The sequence below is a fragment of the Schistocerca cancellata genome, chromosome 1, assembly GCF_023864275.1.
Source record: "Schistocerca cancellata isolate TAMUIC-IGC-003103 chromosome 1, iqSchCanc2.1, whole genome shotgun sequence".
NCBI classification, from domain to species: domain Eukaryota; kingdom Metazoa; phylum Arthropoda; class Insecta; order Orthoptera; family Acrididae; genus Schistocerca; species Schistocerca cancellata.
The window spans coordinates 1187971596-1187991535 of record NC_064626.1 but is presented as its reverse complement, the minus strand read 5'-3'; the positions used below and the strand labels follow the sequence as shown (position 1 = coordinate 1187991535).

Sequence of the window (19940 nt, the reverse complement as noted above, 5' to 3'; positions counted from 1 at the left end):
GTGTGGGTGCGTTGGCTTGAAGACATGGTGCGAGCGCTCTTGCAAATCACAGCGCTCGTGAATGGAGAGACAGAATGGAAGCGAGTTCTGGAGAGTGCAACACGAGGGACATGACTGGACAGGACACGGAAAGTGCTGGACGGCGCGGCGGGCGCAGGGTCCAGTGAGAGACTTGGAGAGTGTGGAGCGGTTTGCGCATGGTTGCGGCAGATAGAAATAATTTTGGAGTGCCGGCTTGTGCACTTGTGAGATTTCCGTGGCTTCTGAAGTGAAGATGTAGTGTGCGTTTAGAAGTGAATATCTCGCGAGCTGTGTTGTTCATAACAAATTACGTGCTGTAGGAATCTGTTGTTTCCCTGTTATTCAACTGATATTTTATTTAATTGGTGGACCATCGACACTAATCAGTGTTATGCAGAAATATACCACATTCTCAAAAGTATATATACTATGATACTCATCATTTAAAGTCGTTAAGATAGTACCTGCAGATTTTATTTAGTTGCGATCTGTCATTTGTAAATTTGTATGTTACATTCTTAATTCGCAAATGCCGAGTGATAGAAACCTTCGACCATTCGATAGATATGTGTATTCTTATCGTATACAGTAGACTCAGCAGTATTTGGCCTGTAATGCGGCATCTACGTATCCCAGCCCCTAGACAACGAAACCAACCAAAACGTTTAATATTGCAACTCCGAGTCGGAGGGTACGTAGCTGAGGACCACCTCATTTCATTCATTTTATTATTTGTGAAAGCCCGCACAGTGGTGGGTGATCTAGGGTGGGGATATATTTTTGTGATGTCTATGGGGATTGTTGTTTATCTACAACACGTTTTATTAATTTAAATAACGTTTGGGTGCTGATGTTTGTCTGGTCATTTAGTGTGTGTTTCAAGTCTATTATTGCTTTTTGGATCTGGAAGTTCTCTTGCAGTGTGAGATATTTCTTGTTAATGAACCAGACTATTATTTCCTTTTCTGTCGTGACAGAATCTGGCATTTACCAACTACAGTGTAAAAGTTGCGATACTCTACACTTAGGGCAGACCATCAGAACTTCTGAAGTAAAGTATAAAGAATATAAAACAGCACAGAAATATGGCATCTGCCATTCAGCGCTTTCAGAGCAACTCCGGCAAGGCAACCAACCTTATCAGAATGGAAAAAAAGTCAAATTCAGTAACAAGAAACATCTCGTGACCCCACAAAGGAACTTACACATCGAAAAAGCAATAAGGGAGAAGAAGCACATAATACGTGACCAGATAAAAATCAGTAGCCAGACGCAATTTAAACTAATGAAACATGTTGCACATAAAAAACAACCTCCTTGATACCACAAAATATCACGAAATAAGGGATATCCCCACCATAGATCACCCACCACTGTGCCATAGTAAAACAATAATTTACACACCGAGTGGTTAGGATATTTTAGCTGCCCTTACATAAAAAAATCCCCCCCCCCACACACACATATACAGAGAGAGAGAGAGAGAGAGAGAGAGAGAGAGAGAGAGAGAGAGAGAGAGATAGAGAGATAGAGAGCGAGAGAGAGCAATAGCAGATGCTCCCGCTGTTTCCTGCGACTGCGGAAAAAAGAGGCCGTGAAACAAAAAAAGACAACATGAAAAATTAATATTCAGAAAAATGTTAATGTTTTCTTTGTTTATATGGATTTTGCTTACAGATTTAGAACGTTGCGAATATTTAATTTTACATTACCAATGTGTAATTGTACCAATAGCAATAATGAAAGTAATATCTTTGACTGTTATTCGTTTATTTTAACAACCAGTACCAGGGATATCGTAAGACAGTTGAGATTTAGATTAGCATAATTTCGAAACCGTTTTTCTGAGAGAGTTTCGTTGGAGTTTTGATGCACGGGGGTTTCCTTAAAGGTAATTCCTCCGAATTTTTTATGTGAAAATGATTAATGATTTTTTAATGGAGACAAACGTTACCAACATTTTACATCTTTATTCTTCATGTATACATATTTATCTCTCAACCTAGTCAACCTGGCAACGGGCAATTTTCCCCAACACCTGGAATCTAATTGATTGGAGTAGTATTGTCTTCATTGATGAATTCCACTTGGAACTGAGCCGCGATGACCAGAGAAAACGTTTCTGGATACGCCGCGGACAGCTGTGGCACACCACCGTAACTATTGCCTGCCATACAGCCCGACAGCCAGGAGTGATAGTCACAGGTTCCAGTTCTTTTCGTAGCAGGGCCTCTTTGGTGTCACCGGCATCACCCTAACCGCACAGCGATATGTGAATGACATTCTGCGCCCCGTTTTGTTATCTTTCATAGCAAGCCATCCTGGGCTTACATTTCAGCAAGATAACGCCCGCCCGCACAAAGCAAGAGTTTGTTGATTCTCTTCGTGCTCGCCACGCCGTATCTTAGCCATCAAGGTAGCCGGATCTCACCCCAGTTGAGAATGTTTGGAGAATTACGGACAGCGCCTAACAACCAGCTCGGAATTTTGAAGATCTAACGCATCAATTGGACAGAATATAGCACGATATCACTCAGTAGGACTTACAACTGTTTTACTCGGTGTCAAGCCTTATAACTGCTGGCCTAAGGGTTATAAAAGGTGCTACGCATAACTGACTTGCTGAATTTGTGAAACACTCTCTCTTGAACAAATCATAAAATTTTTCAGAAATTTTAATGATTTGTTTGTCTGTCCATGTACATCACATTCAACGGTTTCCGTCTCATACAGAAAATTTCTTCGTGGAGCGTCATTCTGTTTCTTTGTCTTAGAGTTTATTTTCAACAGTCTGCCGCTACAGTGCTCCGAAATGTAGCGTGTAACATGGCGGCGTGTAACCTAACTATGTTGGATCGTGAGAAAAAGCGTGCGGTAATCGAATTTCGAGTTCAAAGATCCTTCATTATAACAATGCGAGACCACAGCACCCCGATGTCTGCAACAATCCGACGCTTCGAGTTCATTGTCGTCGATCATCCTCTGTACAATCCCGACTTGGCCGCATCCAATTTTCTTCTGTTTCCGAAACATAAAGAAAACCTTCGAGGACTACTTCTTCGATAGTGATGAAGTCTTGCGGGAAGCAATGAGGCTGTACCTCTGTCAACAAAACCAATTATTCTACAGTGACGGCATCAACAAAATGCTCTCTCGTTGTGAGAAACGTGTTCGTTGCCAGGTTAACTATGATTAGAAATACACACATCAAAAAACATTTTTCATCACATCGCTTCCGAGAGCACCGGAACCTGTGCAGAAAATTGGAATAGAGATCAATATAAACGTCATTTCCACCATTTTTATTGCTCCTGAAACCCACACATTGCACGTTGTAACAACATACAGTGAGACCTTTAGAGAATCCACAACTTCATCAAGGCACTGTTGGTCCAGATTGTCCCACTCCTCAATGTCGATTCGGCGTAGATCCCTCAGATTGGTTGGTGGGTCACGTCGTCTATAAACAGACCTTTTCAATCTAACTCAGTCATGTTCGATAGGTTTCATGTCTGGAGAACATGCTGGCCAACCTAGTCGAGCGATGTCGTTACTCTGAAGTCCAAAAATGGTTCAAATGGCTCTGAGCACTTAACATCTATGGTCATCAGTCCCCTAGAACTTAGAACTACTTAAACCTAACTAACCTAAGGACAGCACACAACACCCAGTCATCACGAGGCAGAGAAAATCCCTGACCCAGCCGGGAATGAAACCCGGGAACCAGGGCGTGGGTTCTGAAGTCCCATACTCCTTGACAGAGCGTAGGGGAACGAAGAGGAAGGAAGGATGGCATTCATATATCGTACAGCCGATACGGTGCCTTCCAAATCCACCAGCGGTGTACGTCGGCCTCACATAATGCCATCCCAAAACAGCAGGGAATCTCCACCTTGCTGGCCGGCCGGAGTGGCCGTGCTGTTCTGGGCGCTACAGTCTGGAACCGAGCTTCCGCTACGGTCGCAGTTTCGAATCCTGCCTCGGGCATGGATGTGTGTGATGTCCTTAGGTTGGTTAGGTTTAATTAGTTCTAAGTTCTAGGCGACTGATGACCTCAGAAGTTAAGTCGCATAGTGCTCAGAGCCAGTCCACCTTGATGCACTCTCTGGACAGCGTGTCTAAGGCGTTCAGTCTGACCGGGTTGACTCCAAACACGTCTCCGACGACTGTCTGGTTGAATGCATATGCGACACTCATCGGCGAAGATGACGTGATGCCAATTCTGAGCGGTCCATTCGGCATGTTGTTGGGTCCATCTGTACCGCGCTGAATGGTGTCGTGGTTGCAAAGATGGACCTCGCCATGGACGTCGGGGGTGAAGTTGCGCATCACGCAGCCTATTGAGCACAGTTTGAGTCGTAACAAGACGTTCTGTGGCTGCACGAAAAGCATTATTCAACATGGTGGCGTTCCTCCGAGCTACAATCCGTAGGTAGCGGTCATCCACTGCAATAGTAGACTTTGGGCGGCCTGACTGAGGCATATCATCGACGGTACCTGTCTCTGTGTATGTCCTCCATGTCAGAACAAAATCGCTGTGGTTCACTCCGAGACGCCTGGACACTTCCCTCGTTGAGAGCCCTTCCTTGCACAAGGTAAAAATGTGGAAGCGTGGCGTGGTTGAACTACAAGGCGTGGTTGAACTACAGAGAACATGAGCCGTGTACCTCCTTCCTGGTGGAATGACTGGAACTGATCGGCTGTCGTACCCCCTCCTTCTAATACGCGCTGCTCATGGACGGTCGTTTACATCTTTGGGTGGCTTTCGTGACATTTCTGAACAGTCAAAGGGATTGTGTCTGTGATACGTCTATCTTCAGGAGTTCTGGGAACCGGGGTGTTGTAACACTTTTTCCGATGTGTGTAGATATGTGGACACGAAGAATAAACACGTAGGATCTTAATAATGTTTGTTTTATTTGGAAAGCCTTAAGATTTTTCACGAAAGAGCTAGGTGGCTTTACTTTTGACCCCGAACTCGAAGTTGTCTGTGACATATTTATAAGATTTCGTTAAAAACCTGGCAGCACCTATATTTTTCGACTCCGAGACGACTGGAAGCTGTTTTCACGCCGATGTTTCTCCTACATCGTCTTAAGCATGGTAATGTGTTTTGCTTTTGGTGTTTCCATATTTTTGTCCAAACCCTGTACGTTGCTGTGGTACCCTCTGAACATAGTCTACTTTTCTGGAAGGTTTTTGGGCGCTGCAGCCTAATCAAACCTTTGGCCGCTTTAATTCTAATGCTTCATATCTTCTTAAAGGAGTGAATTATTGGGCATTTTTTTATATTTACATCATCTCGCTCGCAATTGGCGACTCGTGTGTCGTTGGCCTATTTTAAAACAAAATTATGTGGGCAGACCGTTTTTCTCAGAGTTTACTTGCTAACGTTGACGTCCAGATCAGTGTGACAGAAACTGTGATGTTTTCGCACAGTTGTGAGAAGCTAGTTTCTCAAGGAGCTTATAACGTTTGAATGACTTAAACATGAATGTAGCCGGGTGACTTCGCAGACAGCCGAATAACACATTTATCCATATCGACAAAGGTGTTTTCATTTTTGCTTCTTCTTCCGTGTGGTTGATACCATGGATCCCACAACGCTCAACATTCTGTCCCGCACTCTAATTTGCACATTTCGACTTAATTAACCTTAACATTCAGCTTGCACGTTCCTTCATCTTCTCCGCTGGTACTATCACTGCTTCCTCCCCCTCACCGTCAGTAAATTTACTGACGTCAACAGAAAGCCGCCACGGCTGCCTGCGAAGTATTTTCCTTGATCACTTTCTGTGCTTGTACAGCGAGGTAGCAGCAGGCACTGCTTTAGACAGAAACGTGGCTGTATTTAGTCACAGGATCAAATGAGTTCCCACTCAGTATGGGTCGACGGTTTGCTTTGCCGAATGATATATAAAAATATCCCAGAATGAGATTTTCACTCTGCAGCGGAGTGTGCGCTCATATGAAACTTCCTGACAGATTAAAACTGTGTGCCGGTCCGACACTCGAACTCGTGACCTTTGCCTTTCGCTGACAAGTGCTCTACCAACTGAGCTACCCAAGCTCGACTCACGACCGGTCCTCACAGCTTCTATTCTGCCAGTCCCTCGTCTCCTACCTTCCAAACTTCACAGAAGCTCTCCTGCGAACCTTGTAGAACTAGCACTCCTGGGAGAAAGGATATTGCGGAGACATGGCTTAGCCACAGCGTAGGGGATGTTTCCAGAATGAGATTTTCACTGTACAGCGGAGTGTGCGCTGATGTGAAACTTCCTGACAGATTAAAACTGTGTGTCGGTCCGAGACTCGAACTCGGTACCTTTGTCGAGTTTCTTGTCTCGGACCGGCACACAGTTTTAATCTGTCAGGAAGTTTCATAAAAATATTGTTACTAGTGTTTATACGTCTGAGGGAGATCCGTTAGTTTGAATTTCTAATGTTGACAACTGTAGGATGTGTAGACAGGAACAGATAGAATATGAAAACCGCAGTAAATTGGCACTATGTGGATGGACGCGGAAGTGATTCGCTTTCTATAAGAACCGTATTTGATTACTATGCAGTGACAGTTCTCGTGTATTGTGCACAGCAGCTAAATTGAATATTGCTGTTGACGATAATTACGAGACAAATATTTGTGAAATGTGGTTTAGCAGTATTTATTTGTGTTCTTTGTTAATACGTTGTTAACAATTGCGATCCAGTCTATGAGGTCTACCTAAACTGCACCTGCCGTAAGTCTACGGAAAATGTCTAATTTTCTTTCTGAAAGATACTTGAATTACTGTTCTGGTACGCAATCTGAAAGATCCGAGTGATGCCAGTCACTGAATTAGAAGGTAAATATTGTCCCCTTACAACCCTACCTTGCCAGAATAAATGAAAGTGCCTTTCTAAATGAGATTATCTTCCTCGGTACAGAGGAGTTTATAGAATAACTGATAAAAGTTGAGTTTGCATATAGTTGCAGGGGCTTTAGTAAAGTGATTTTACATTGGTGCGATGTTGGAGCTTCATATAAAAAATATTATTAGATTTGGAGTAACCGTTACCGGACGTAGATTTATTATTCTGGTATTTTTAGTTAACTACACTTTTACTGCAGTTCAAAATCGACGGTGTTACTGCGTATAAATGATTGTCGTACATGTACTATTATCTCACATTGTGTTCTGGCGGTCATTTTATTTTATATCAAATTTTGTGTTAAGCTATAATTGTGAGACAGTTACATCGTCGCGGTTGACAATGGAAGCAAGACTGAAGAGAAATAAAGACACTTTAATTGTACTTGTCAATTTGGAAAAAGCGTTTGACAGTGTAAAATGGTATAAAGTGTTCGAAATTCTGAGAAAAACGGGGGTAAGCTATCGGGAAAGACGGGTAACGTACAATACGTACAAGAACCAGGAGAGAACAACAAGAGTGGAAGACCAAGAAAGAACTGATCGGATTAAAAAGGTTGTAAGACAGTCCTGTTAAATCTGTACATCGAAGAAGTAATGATGAAAACAATAGAAATGCACAAGAGTGGGATTAAGTCTGGGTGAAATGATATCCATGATAAGATTCGCCGATGACATTACTATCCTGAGTGAAAGTGAAGAAAAATTACAGGATCTGCTGAGTAGAATGAACAGTCTAACGAATGCATAAAATTGTTTGAGAGTAAGTCGAAGAAATACGAAAGTGATGAGAATTAGCAGAAATGAGAACAGCGATAGATTTAACATCACAATTAATGAGAGCATTGCAGACGAAGTTAAAGAATTCTGATACTTAAGCAGCAAAACAAACCGACTGGCACTGGCAGAAAGGGCACTCCTGGCCACTAGAAACCGTATCAAACATAGGAAGACATTTCTCAGATTGTACGTTTGGGAGTAGAACATTGTATGGTAGTGAAACCTGGAGATGGGAAAACCGGAACAGAAGGGAATCGAAGCATTAGAAATGTCGTGTTACAGAAGAATGTTGAAAATTTCATGGACTGATGAGGTACGGAATGAGGTGATTCTCCGCAGAATCGACGAAGAAAGGAATATATGAAAAACACTGACAAGAAGAAGGGACAGAACAATAGGGCATTTGTTAATACATCACGGAATATTTTCCATAGTACTAGACGGGGCTGCAGACGGTAAAACTGTAGAGGATGACAGGTATTGGAATACACGTAACAAATAATTGAGGATGTAGGTTGCAAGCGCTACTTTGAGAAGAAAAGGTTGGACAAGAGAGGAATTCGTGACATGCCACATCAAATCAATCAGAATACCGATGACTTAAAATAAATGAGTGAATGGGCTTGCGCCTGCCTATTGTTGTTACGTCAAATATATTATTTCATGTAGCGATTTGCCTGTGCAATACACAGGCCTGCTCTGTGCCATGTTGGTTCCGAGGATTACGTTTAATTATTGAAGCGTAATTAGAAGGCCTCTATCCCGCAAATATTAACCATAATTGAACAGCTATTTGGTTTTAGGGCCATTTGTGTGTTCTGGTGTGTTGTATGTACTATAGTAGTACACCCACGCTAAGCGGCTATCTTGTTGCTTTGCGGTTAATCATTTATGTATAATGAAAACATTAGCATTACTACTACGCTTCGCTGGGCACCACCCAATGTTACTTTCGTTTCTGTTGACTATAGGCTGTCTAATACAGCGCAACAGGTTTTGCTAGTCCGCAAACACATGATATGACGGTATATCGTTGACTAATTTATAGTGGCGTACATTCTCGAACGGCTATAGGACACATGGAAGCACAGTCTACCTATTCACCTTCGTCTACAGTTTACAAGATGTTTATTTTTTCTAAACTAATGGCACAATCGGCTACTGCCTTCCCGCAGTGGATACACGAGTTCCCGTCAGATCACCGAAGTTATAAGCTGTCGGGCGTGGCGGCACCTGGATGGGTGACCATCTGGACCGCCATGCCTTGTTGCCATTTTTCGGGGTGGGTGCATTCAGCCTCGTGATGCCAATCCGGTGAAAGAAAACCATCATAACGACCGGGAGAGCGGTGTGCTGACCACACGCCCCTCCTATCAGCATCCTCAGCTGAGGATGACACGGCGGTCGGATGGTCCCGATGGGCCACATGTGGCCTGAAAACGGAGTGCTAATGGCACAATGCTTGAGTATACAATATGCTCTATTACCCTGCAGTAGAGAAATATGATATCCAGATATCTTTAATTCATGTATTGGTACATGATATTTGTACACTTGGACGGACCACTACTACTTTTCAGACGCATGGGGCGAGAAGATGTAGGAGTTACTTTGAATGAGTGTGTGTTGAAATGAAGTTTCTTTCTCTATTACATACCTGGTCAACCGCTCAGGACCTGTTAAATAACCATCGGAGTCTAGCTCCATGTTTAACTAAAATGAAGAAGGTTGACTCAGAATTTTGCGTTTCTCCTTCACGTCACCATCCATGTGCAAGCTCAGTCAATATACAAGGGGCGTTCAAAAAGAAACGATCCGGAGGCATAATTGCAAAAACCAATACCAGTATGTTAGAAGTATTGACCCTGGCTATTGAGACGCTTGTCCCACTGTGACATAAGGTGGTGAATGGCTGTCTCATAAAATTCCTGGGGCTGCGATGTTAACCAGTTCTGCATGTATAGCTGGACGTCGTCGTCCGAGGTGAATCGTTTGCCCCCTCAGAGACTTTTTGAACGCTCCTTATAGTCAACCAATCCATGAAGCGTCTCTACCACACAAGCTATCCGGGTAGCTCGAAAGCGTCTTCTAGTTCTAACGTCCGACTTGAAAGATGAATTCGCGTACAAGAATCTATACTTCCGGATTACTATACATATATCCATGTACAATGCGGTGTAGTTTTAAGCATCTTGCACTCACCGAAGGCGGAGTCAAAAAATGTTGACTGTTATAAAACTTACTGAAACAAGAAAAAGAACTCCTGTCAATCCATATTTCCCCATATCCAGCACGTAAAGTGAAGATTGGAGGGACAGGGTGATCCAGTGATAGTGTTACAAACTCCCAGGGATTATGGAGAAGGGTAAACGTATCACTTTGAGATAAGGGGCCCTTTTCTGAATCGACCGAATCGAAAGTTATAAGCAACAATCTTTTTGATACCTCTGACAGTGGAATATATGTATCGGTTCTGTTGTTGCTAAGATTGTAAGGTAGACAACTTTCAGAGGTGGTAGAAGTGACAAACTTTAGAAAGCTAACAGTAGAGGAGATATGGTTCACAGTGTCGAAGGTGAACAAGTGCTCCTAACTCTTAAGGTATGGATTTTAAGACCAATGTTTACTAGACATTTTTCAATTTGTTTGGTCCATACCTCTGAAAAGTTACTTAGCCTACAATCTTAGCAACAACACTACCTGTACATATATTACACTGTCAGAGGTCTGATTTAGGTGTTCCGTGATTTCCGTAAAGCGCTCTAGGCAAATACCGGGATTGTTCCTTTGAAAGGGCACAACCGACTCCCTTCCCCTTCCTTCCCTAATCCAATAAGACCGATGACCTCGCTGTTTGATCTCACACCCTCAAACAACCCAACCAACTGTTAGAGGTATCAAAACGAATTTTGCTTATAACTTCCGCTTCGGCCCTTTCCGGACCAGAGTCCCTTATCTCAAAGTGATACGTTTACCCTTCTCCATCCTCTCTGAAAATTTGTAACATGATCACGTATCACCCCGTAGAAAAGTCAAAACAATTTTCAGTGAAATTAAAAGAAAGGGCAGCAAAATTAACGAGGCAATGGGAATTCCATTGTTAAACACATAGATCAGTTAGGTGGAAAGGGTGCACCGACTGCCTCTACGAGCTAGACTTGTCTTATAACATTATAGAATAACTGCTATGATTGGCCTTAGGACCACAATCAATGGAACTAGGACAGAGACTACACAACTAATAACTAGAGACAATGATTTTCAACAAGAAGACACGGAAAGTGGAACATCGTCAACACCAGTACAATAATATGACTTGTTTCCGGGCAGATGTTTTCTAGCCTATTTTAGCAAATACGATTACTATCTCCTGTAAGTGTGTGGAAAATTTTCTCTTAAGGAAAAAACGTTATACGTAAAAATGAACTGACTGATCATCTTTTTGTTTTTCACTGGATCTTGTATACGACAACATGTCATGTTGTGGAAAGTGGCTTATGACGTGTCGTCTTCGCCTGCATATCGAGTGACGTTGCTTTGTACACCCCTTTACTCTGTTCAATTGATTCTGGTACGAAACCCTTTGTTTCTTGACATCGGCGTGGCCGTTGTACTCTATGGAATTGTGGGGCAAATATGAGCTTATGAAAAACCTCGCATAACTACAGTGCGAGGCTATCATCATCGTTTTGCGATTAGTATTTGCTGTGGCATAGTGTACAGTCAGTTACTCGGACCACGTGTTATTCCGCAGCGCCTGACTGTCAAAGTACATGAATAGTTTTTGGAACATGAATTGGGTGGTCAACTTCATGATGTCCCTCTCACTACGCGAAGCAACTTATAGTTTATACCTGACAGTGCCTCTGCACATTTCAGTCAGGAGGCAAGAGAGTATGTCAGAGTTGCTTATCCCCACAGTGGGTAGGTCGTGCAGGCCCAGTGGCTTGGACCACTAGATCTCCCGATCTTAGTCCTCTCGACTTCTACCTTTGTGCTGTCTCAAGACGCTCGATATTGTAACAGAACTACAGAATCGAACCGGAAGTGGCTGTGCAACTGAGCAGAATGAGGTGACAACAGACTGCAACATTCCGAGAGCAGTAAGACGTGGAGAATGCCACTGTACTCGTCTACATTTGTGAAGTGGAATGATCACATAAAATTAATTGTTGGTAAGGCGGGTACCAGGTTGAGATTCATTGGGAGAGTCCTTAGAAAATGTAGTCCATCAACAAAGGAGGTGACTTACAAAACACTCGTTCGACCTATACTTGAGTATTGCTCATCAGTGTGGGATCCGTACCAGATCGGGTTGACGGAGGAGTTAGAGAAGATCCAAAGAAGAGCGGCGCGTTTCGTCACAGGGTTATTTGGTAACCGTGATAGCGTTACGGAGATGTTTAGCAAACTCAAGTGGCAGACTCTGCAAGAGAGGCGCTCTGCATCGCGGTGTAGCTTGCTCGACAGGTTTCGAGAGGGTGCGTTTCTGGATGAGGTATCGAATATATTGCTTCCCCCTACTTATACCTCCCGAGGAGATCACGAATGTAAAATTAGAGAGATTCGAGCGCGCACGGAGGCTTTCAGACAGTCGTTCTTCCCGCGAACCATACGCGACTAGAACGGAAAAGGGAGGTAATGACAGTGGCACGTAAAGTGCCCTCCGCCACACACCGTTGGGTGGCTTGCGGAGTATAAATGTAGATGTAGATGTACATGGACATATTTTTCAACATGTTCTGCGCTTAATGCACAGTACGTGGCTGTGTTTAATTACGGGGCGTTTCGTGGAGTTGCTTTCTGAGTTGAATTAATTGTATGTTGCACTTGCTATCCCTACGCTACTGCGTAATTCTAAAACAAAGCAGTTTGAGAGAAAACTTCAACATTTTACTCATATTTTGATGAATACATTACACCAACGAGGAGCGTACAGTTACTTTTGAATCACCCTGTATATTGAACAAGATGTCACTGCGGAAGCCAAGACAAGCAGACTAAGATGTGCTGGCGACATATAGAGGGGCGGGAGGGGGGATGAAGATCGAGGATCAGAGTAGAAGCATGAAGGACGAATGTCTTTAGGCATAAGATGGAGACACCAGATGGGCACAGATCTTTAGATACTTGGAGCAGGAGAAGAAAATGCCAAAAACGGAACGCCGTGGAAGTTTCCAGAATGAGATTTTCACTCTGAAGCGGAGTGTGCGCTGATATGAAACTTCCTGGCAGATTAAAACTATGTGCCGGGCCGAGACTCGAAATCGGGACCTTTGCCTTTCGCGGGCAAGTGCTCAACCAGCCTCAGGCTGTGGCTAAGCCATGTCTCCGCAATATCCTCTCTTTCAGGAGTGCTAGTTCTGCAAGGTTCGCAGGAGAGCTTCTGTAAAGATTGGAAGGTAGGAGACGAGGTACTGGCAGAAGTAAAGCTGTGGGGACCGGGCGTGAGTCGTGGTTGGGTGGCTCAGTTGGTAGAGCACTTGCCCGCGAAAGGCAAAGGTCCCGAGTTCGAGTCTCGGTCCGGCACATAGTTTTAATCTGCCAGGAAGTTTCGTTGCCGTGGAAGTTTTTTGAGAGTAATAGTAAATAAATAGACACATTACATATTGAGAAATCCACTTATGGAGTTCTAGCAATTTTTAAGAAGAAATGATTTACATTCATTTTTACATCAGCGTTATGTAATAGGGCGTTATACAGGATGATTCAAAAAGAATACCACAACTTTAGGAATTTAAAACTCTGCAACGACAAAAGGCAGAGCTAAGCACTATCTGTCGGCGAATTAAGGGAGCTATAAAGTTTCATTTAGTTGTACATTTGTTCGCTTGAGGCGCTGTTGAGTAGGCGTCAGCGTCAGTTGATGCTAAGATGGCGACCGCTCAACAGAAAGCTTTTTGTGTTATTGAGTACGGCAGAAATGAATCGACGACAGTTGTTCAGCGTGCATTTCGAACGAAGTATGATGTTAAACCTCCTGATAGGTGGTGTATTAAACGTTGGTATAAACAGTTTACCGTCGGCCGTGGTGGCCGTGCGGTACTAGGCGCTCCAGTCCGGAGCCGCGTTGCTGCTACGGTCGCAGGTTCGTATCCTGCCTCGGGCATGGGTGTGTGTGATGTCCCTGGGTTAGTTAGGTTTAAGTAGTTCTAAGTTCTAGGGGACTGATGACCACAGCAGTTGAGTCCCATAGTGCTCAGAGCCATTTGAACCATAAAAAATTTACAGACAATGGGTGTTTGTGCAAAGGGAAAAGTTCTGGACGGCCGAGAACGAGTGATGAAAATGTAGCACCCATCCAGCAAGCATTTGTTCGCAGCCCAGGAAAATCGACTCGCAGAGCTAGCTGAGAGCTGCAAATTCCACAATCAACTGTATGGAGAGTCCTACGAAAAGGGTTAGTTATGAAACCTTATCGTCTGAAATTGGTTCAAGCACTGTCTGCAGCTGATAAGATTAAAAGAATCGGTTTCTGTGATTTTATCCTTGCTCAAATGGAAACAGATGAATCTTTCGTTTCAAAGATTGTGTTTAGTGATGAAGCAACTTTCCACACTAAAGGGAAAGTCAACCGTCACAATGTCTGTATATGGGGCACTGAGAATCCGCGGGAAAAAACTCAGTATGAACGTGACTCGCCTAAGGTGAACGTTTTCTGTGCCATTTCAGCCAATAAAGTTTTTGGTCCCTTTTTCTTCGAAGGTGCTACTGTAACTGGACTACAGTATCTGGAGATGTTAGAGAATTGGCTGTTCCCTCAGCTCGAAAAAGAAGCACAACAATTCATATTTCAGCAGGATGGAGCGCCACCACATTGGCACTTATCTGTCCGTAACTACCCGAACGTCAACTACCCGAGGCTATTGATCGGCCGCCAGGCAGCCCGTGACAGAGCACTTCATCACTGGCCTCCAAGAAGCCCTGATCTTAGCCCCTGCGATTTTTTCTTATGGGGGTATGTTAAGGATATGGTGTTTCGGCCACCTCTCCCAGCCACCATTGATGATTTGAAACGAGAAATAACAGCAGCTATCCAAACTGTTACGCCTGATATGCTACAGAGAGTGTGGAACGAGTTGGAGTATCGGGTTGATATTGCTCGAGTGTCTAGAGGGGGCCATATTGAACATCTCTGAACTTGTTTTTGAGTGAAAAAAAACCTTTTTAAATACTCTTTGTAATGATGTATAACAGAAGGTTATATTATGTTTCTTTCATTAAATACACATTTTTAAAGTTGTGGTATTCTTTTTGAATCACCCTGTATAATAGCTTTCCGTTTATGGTGATTACGGTAAAGAAATTATTTTCTTGGCCACTCACACTTGTGCACTCATCATTAGTCTCCATGGTTGGCAGTAATTATGAAAACAACGTTCGTAACAGTAACCTTACTCTGAAACACATTCTGAATCAGAACTGCACACTCCTCAGTCCCGAATGAATTAATTGGCGCAATCAAAGCACATTGTCTGCAAAGCGCGCCCGACGGGTCTCAATAAAAGCCCGTAGTCGAGTGAAGTTGAGTGGACATACAGCGTAATGCGGTTTTAGTTGGTTATGTCATAGGAGTCGGCCTTGCGTGAAGAACGGCTGCCTTTAGCCCAGTGCAAAGTGCTGCGCGGCGCGTCTCTCGTTAATTATTGGGTTTCCGTTCGGAGCGGCACGAGTCCGACATTGCGGGCTTGCGCTAACTTTGTTTGGAATTTTTTTTTTTCATTGTCCTCCGGGAGCGGCGCTGGACTGACGTTTTATCAAGTCCCCATGCATGATTCATCTGTTTGGACGGAGCCTAATCACGATTCATTCGATTCAAAATGAATAGAGATAGGGGCGCTAGCGGAACTGTTATCGGAGAGCTGGGCGATGAATTATAATTTCAGAAGAGCCACCCCGGCTTGTGTTAGCAGCAGATGCATATTTTATTGCGTGATATGTGACATTCTTATGCAATTGATTCTTGTTTGCGCACTGCGACGGCTCTTCCGCTAAAGGCACGTATGATCGTTGTTGAATAATGCTGGGACGTGGTGACAACAATGGCCTGTGACTTGTACTTCCAGTTTTCTGTTGTACTTTACTGCTGTAATAAGCATTTAATTGATTTCTGATATCGTCTTCAGGCCCAAAATTGCGAAAAACGAATTTTTCTGTGGTCGCCAAACACCACTGACATTCGAGGAGTTGTACGGGCGGCGAAGGTTGCACTTAGCTTCAATAAGTTTTCGGCCTCAGATTCAGTAACAAACATCTCCTATCACTACGAGAAAACTTCCAAATTCCAAAATCAATCACAGAATAGAAAGACATAATTAATGACCAAACAAGCATAAGCAAATAAATATTGTTTGAAAGTATAATTCTATACGGTTTAATAGAGGAAATGTAAAACACGAGAACTGTTTACGATCTTGGAAAGCATATTTTTAAGAAAAACCACATTATTATAGTGACCGCGGACATTGCTTTGGTGATACAGTACGGGACGTCCACAGTGTACAACATCACAAGAAGACCAATATCTTACCATCGGTACCCGCAGACGGCCACGAAGTACACCAGGTAGCCTTGTTCGGAACCTTACCGCAGCCACTGGAACAGTTGTCTCCAGAAACACAGTCTACAGACTAATGAACATACATGGTTTAATCGCCCGGAGACCTGCAAGGTGCATTCCACTGACCCCTGGTCACAGGAGAGCCCGTAAAACCTGGTGTCGAGAACACAGTACATGGTCATTGGAACAGTGGTCCCAGGTTATGTTAACGGACGACTCCAGGTATAGTCTGAACAGTGATTCTCACCGGTTTTCACCTGGCGTGAACCAGGAACCAGATACCAATCCCTTAATGCAGGGGCGGGCAAACGCTGCACGCGGCTCATGAGCACACAGCGCTGCACGTGTGCTGCTCGCGTGCAATCGTCGAACGGGACAGTGCCGACAGCCTGCAGGTTGCGGCAGTGTAGTACCAGGCTAAGCTGCGGACGTTGAAGCGAAGCGACCACTACGTAGTGAACGTTGTATTTCAATAACCGGAAAATGCAGAGTGAATCAAGGAAACGGAGAATTGGAGATTTGCTATCTTTTAAAAAGAAATAGGAGAATCATTTGTTCTCTGTGGAAAAACGTGAAATTTCGAAATGTATAATATATGACAGTATTGTCGCTGGTGGGCGGAAGTTTAATATTGAACGCCATTATAATAAATTTCAGTATGTTGCCGTTCTTAGTGCAATAAAAGAGGAATTTATCAAGCGATTTGGGGATATATCTTACTTATCCCAAGGTTTTGAATAGTTCTCGAGAGAATCTGGTTTCTGTAGATGATATTCATCTCAGTTTGCAAATGGAATTAATAGATCTATATACAGTGTAATTCTCGTCTGAGAGACAAGTTCCTTTTGGCAAGACGTGTAATAGATTTTTATCACGACTTTCCACAGCAAGAGTTTCCTCGTCTCCATCGTGAAGCCATGAAGATAGTCAATGTTGGGCTTGACATACTTTTGTGAGAGATTTTTTTCTGAAGAAACTGCAAAAAGGTGGGAATTTAAGGAGATGGGACCTGGATAAACTGAAAGAACCAGAGGTTGTACAGAGTTTCAGGGAGAGCATAAGGGAACAATTGAAAGGAATGGGGGAAAGAAATACAGTAGAAGAAGAATGGGTAGCTCTGAGGGATGAAGTAGTGAAGGCAGCAGAGGATCAAGTAGGTAAAAAGAAGAGGGTTAGTAGAAATCCTTGGGTAACAGAAGAAATATTGAATTTAATTGATGAAAGGAGAAAATATAAAAATACAGTAAATGAAGCAGGCAAAAAGGAATACAAACGTCTCAAAAATGAGATCGACAGGAAGTGCAAAATGGCTAAGCAGGGATGGCTAGAGGACAAATGTAAGGATGTAGAGGCTTATCTCACTAGGGGTAAGATAGATACTGCCTACAGGAAAATTAAAGAGACCTTTGGAGATAAGAGAACCACATGTATGAACATCAAGAGCTCAGATGGAAACCCAGTTCTAAGCAAAGAAGGGAAAGCAGAAAGGTGGAAGGAGTATATAGAGGGACTATACAAGGGCTATGTTCTTGAGGACAATATTATGGAAATGGAAGAGGATGTAGATGAAGATGAAATGGGAGATACGATACTGCGTGAAGAGTTTGACAGAGTACTGAAAGACCTGAGTCGAAACAAGGCCCCCGGAGTAGACAACATTCCATTGGAACTACTGACGGCCTTGGGAGAGCCAGTCCTGACAAAACTCTACTACCTGGTGAGCAAGATGTATGAAACAGGCGAAATAACCTCAGACTTCAAGAAGAATATAATAATTCCAATCCCAAAGAAAGCAGGTGTTGACAGATGTGAAAATTACCGAACAATCAGTTTAATAAACCACAGCTGCAAAGTACTAACACGAATTCTTTACAGACGAATGGAAAAACTAGTAGAAGCCGACCTCGGGGAAGATCAGTTTGAATTCCGTAGAAATACTGGAACACGTGAGGCAATACTGACCTTCCGACTTATCTTAGAAGAAAGATTAAGGAAAGGCAAACCTACGTTTCTAGCATTTTTAGACTTTGAGAAAGCTTTTGACAATGTTGACTGGAATACTCTCTTTCAAATTCTAAAGGTGGCAGGGGTAAAATACAGGGAGCGAAAGGCTATTTACAATTTGTACAGAAACCAGATGGCAGTTATAAGAATCGAGGGGCATGAAAGGGAAGCAGTGGTTGGGAAGGGAGTAAGACAGCGTTGTAGCCTGTCCCCGATGTTATTCAATCTCTATATTGAGTAAGCAGTAAAGGAAACAAAAGAAAAATTTGGAGTAGGTATTAAAATCCATGGAGAAGAAATAAAAACTTTGAGGTTCGCCGATGACATTGTAATTCTGTCAGAGACAGCAAAGGAGTTGGAAGAGCAGTTGAACGGAATGGATGGTGTCTTGAAGGGAGGATATAAGATGAACATCAACAAAAGCAAAACGAGGATAATGGAATGTAGTCGAATTAAATCGGGCGATGCTGAGGGTATTAGATTAGGAAATGAGACACTTAAAGTAGTAAAGGAGTTTTGCTATTTGGGGAGAAAAATAACTGATGATGGACGAAGTAGAGAGGATATAAAATGTAGACTGGCAATGGCAAGGAAAGCGTTTCTGAAGAAGAGAAATTTGTTAACATCGAGTATAGATTTAAGTGTCAGGAAGTCATTTCTGAAAGTATTTGTATGGAGTGTAGCCATGTATGGAAGTGAAACATGGACGGTAAATAGTTTGGACAAGAAGAGAATAGAAGCTTTTGAAATGTGGTGCTACAGAAGAATGCTGAAGATTAGATGGGTAGATCACATAACTAATGAGGAAGTATTGAATAGGATTGGGGAGAAGAGAAGTTTGTGGCACAACTTGACCAGAAGAAGGGATCGGTTGGTAGGACATGTTCTGAGGCATCAAGGGATCACCAATTTAGTATTGGAGGGCAGCGTGGAGGGTAAAAATCATAGGGGGAGACCAAGAGATGAATACACTAAGCAGATTCAGAAGGATGTAGGTTGCAGTAGGTACTGGGAGATGAAGAAGCTTGCACAGGATAGAGTAGCATGGAGAGCTGCATCAAACCAGTCTCAGGACTGAAGACCACAACAACAACATGAAAATTAACAAATCTCGGTTAAGAGCAAACATCAGTAATGAAAATTTACGTAACTGTTTGCGTTGGTCTGTATGTAGAAATTTTGTTCCAGACATTAAACGTATTGTAAACTCCACCTGTGATAATTAAATAAAACGTATCGTAGGTAATAGGTACTCTTTCAAACCATGATTTCTGTCAAGCACTCCTACTAACCTTATTCCTTCATTTAATAAAGCAGGCCAGGAAACAAAACGCATTACAGAGGAAGAAGCGGAGAGACGGTATGGTGGGGAGGGGTGAGTAGCGGGTGGCCAGCTTGCCCCTGTGTGCACGCAGAACGCCTGTTAACTGCACACGTGCATGTGCACCGCACACGTGCAGAATTCCTGCCCGCCCCTGCCTTAATGTCTTTGAAAGGCACCTGTATGGAGGTCGTGGTTTGATGGTGTGTGGTGGGATTATGATTGGTGCACGTACAGTCCTGCATTTCTTTGAAAGAGGAATCGTAATAGGTCAGGCGTATCGGGACGTCATTTTGCATCAGTACGTCCGCCTTTTCAAGGGTGCAGTGAGTCCTACTTTCCT

The 19940-nt window shown here is 43.2% G+C and overlaps 1 protein-coding gene and 1 non-coding gene across 2 annotated transcripts in view; one reads left to right on the top strand and one right to left on the bottom strand.

The window, feature by feature from the left end:
- The window catches only part of LOC126141399 (glutamate receptor ionotropic, kainate 2), a 1424310-nt gene that overhangs the window by 631983 nt on the left and 772387 nt on the right, over positions 1-19940 (bottom strand). The gene's annotated exons all lie outside the window — the stretch shown is intronic.
- Trnas-cga (transfer RNA serine (anticodon CGA)) lies at positions 13169-13243 on the top strand. The gene has a single exon. It is a non-coding gene; the product is annotated as a tRNA-Ser (tRNA).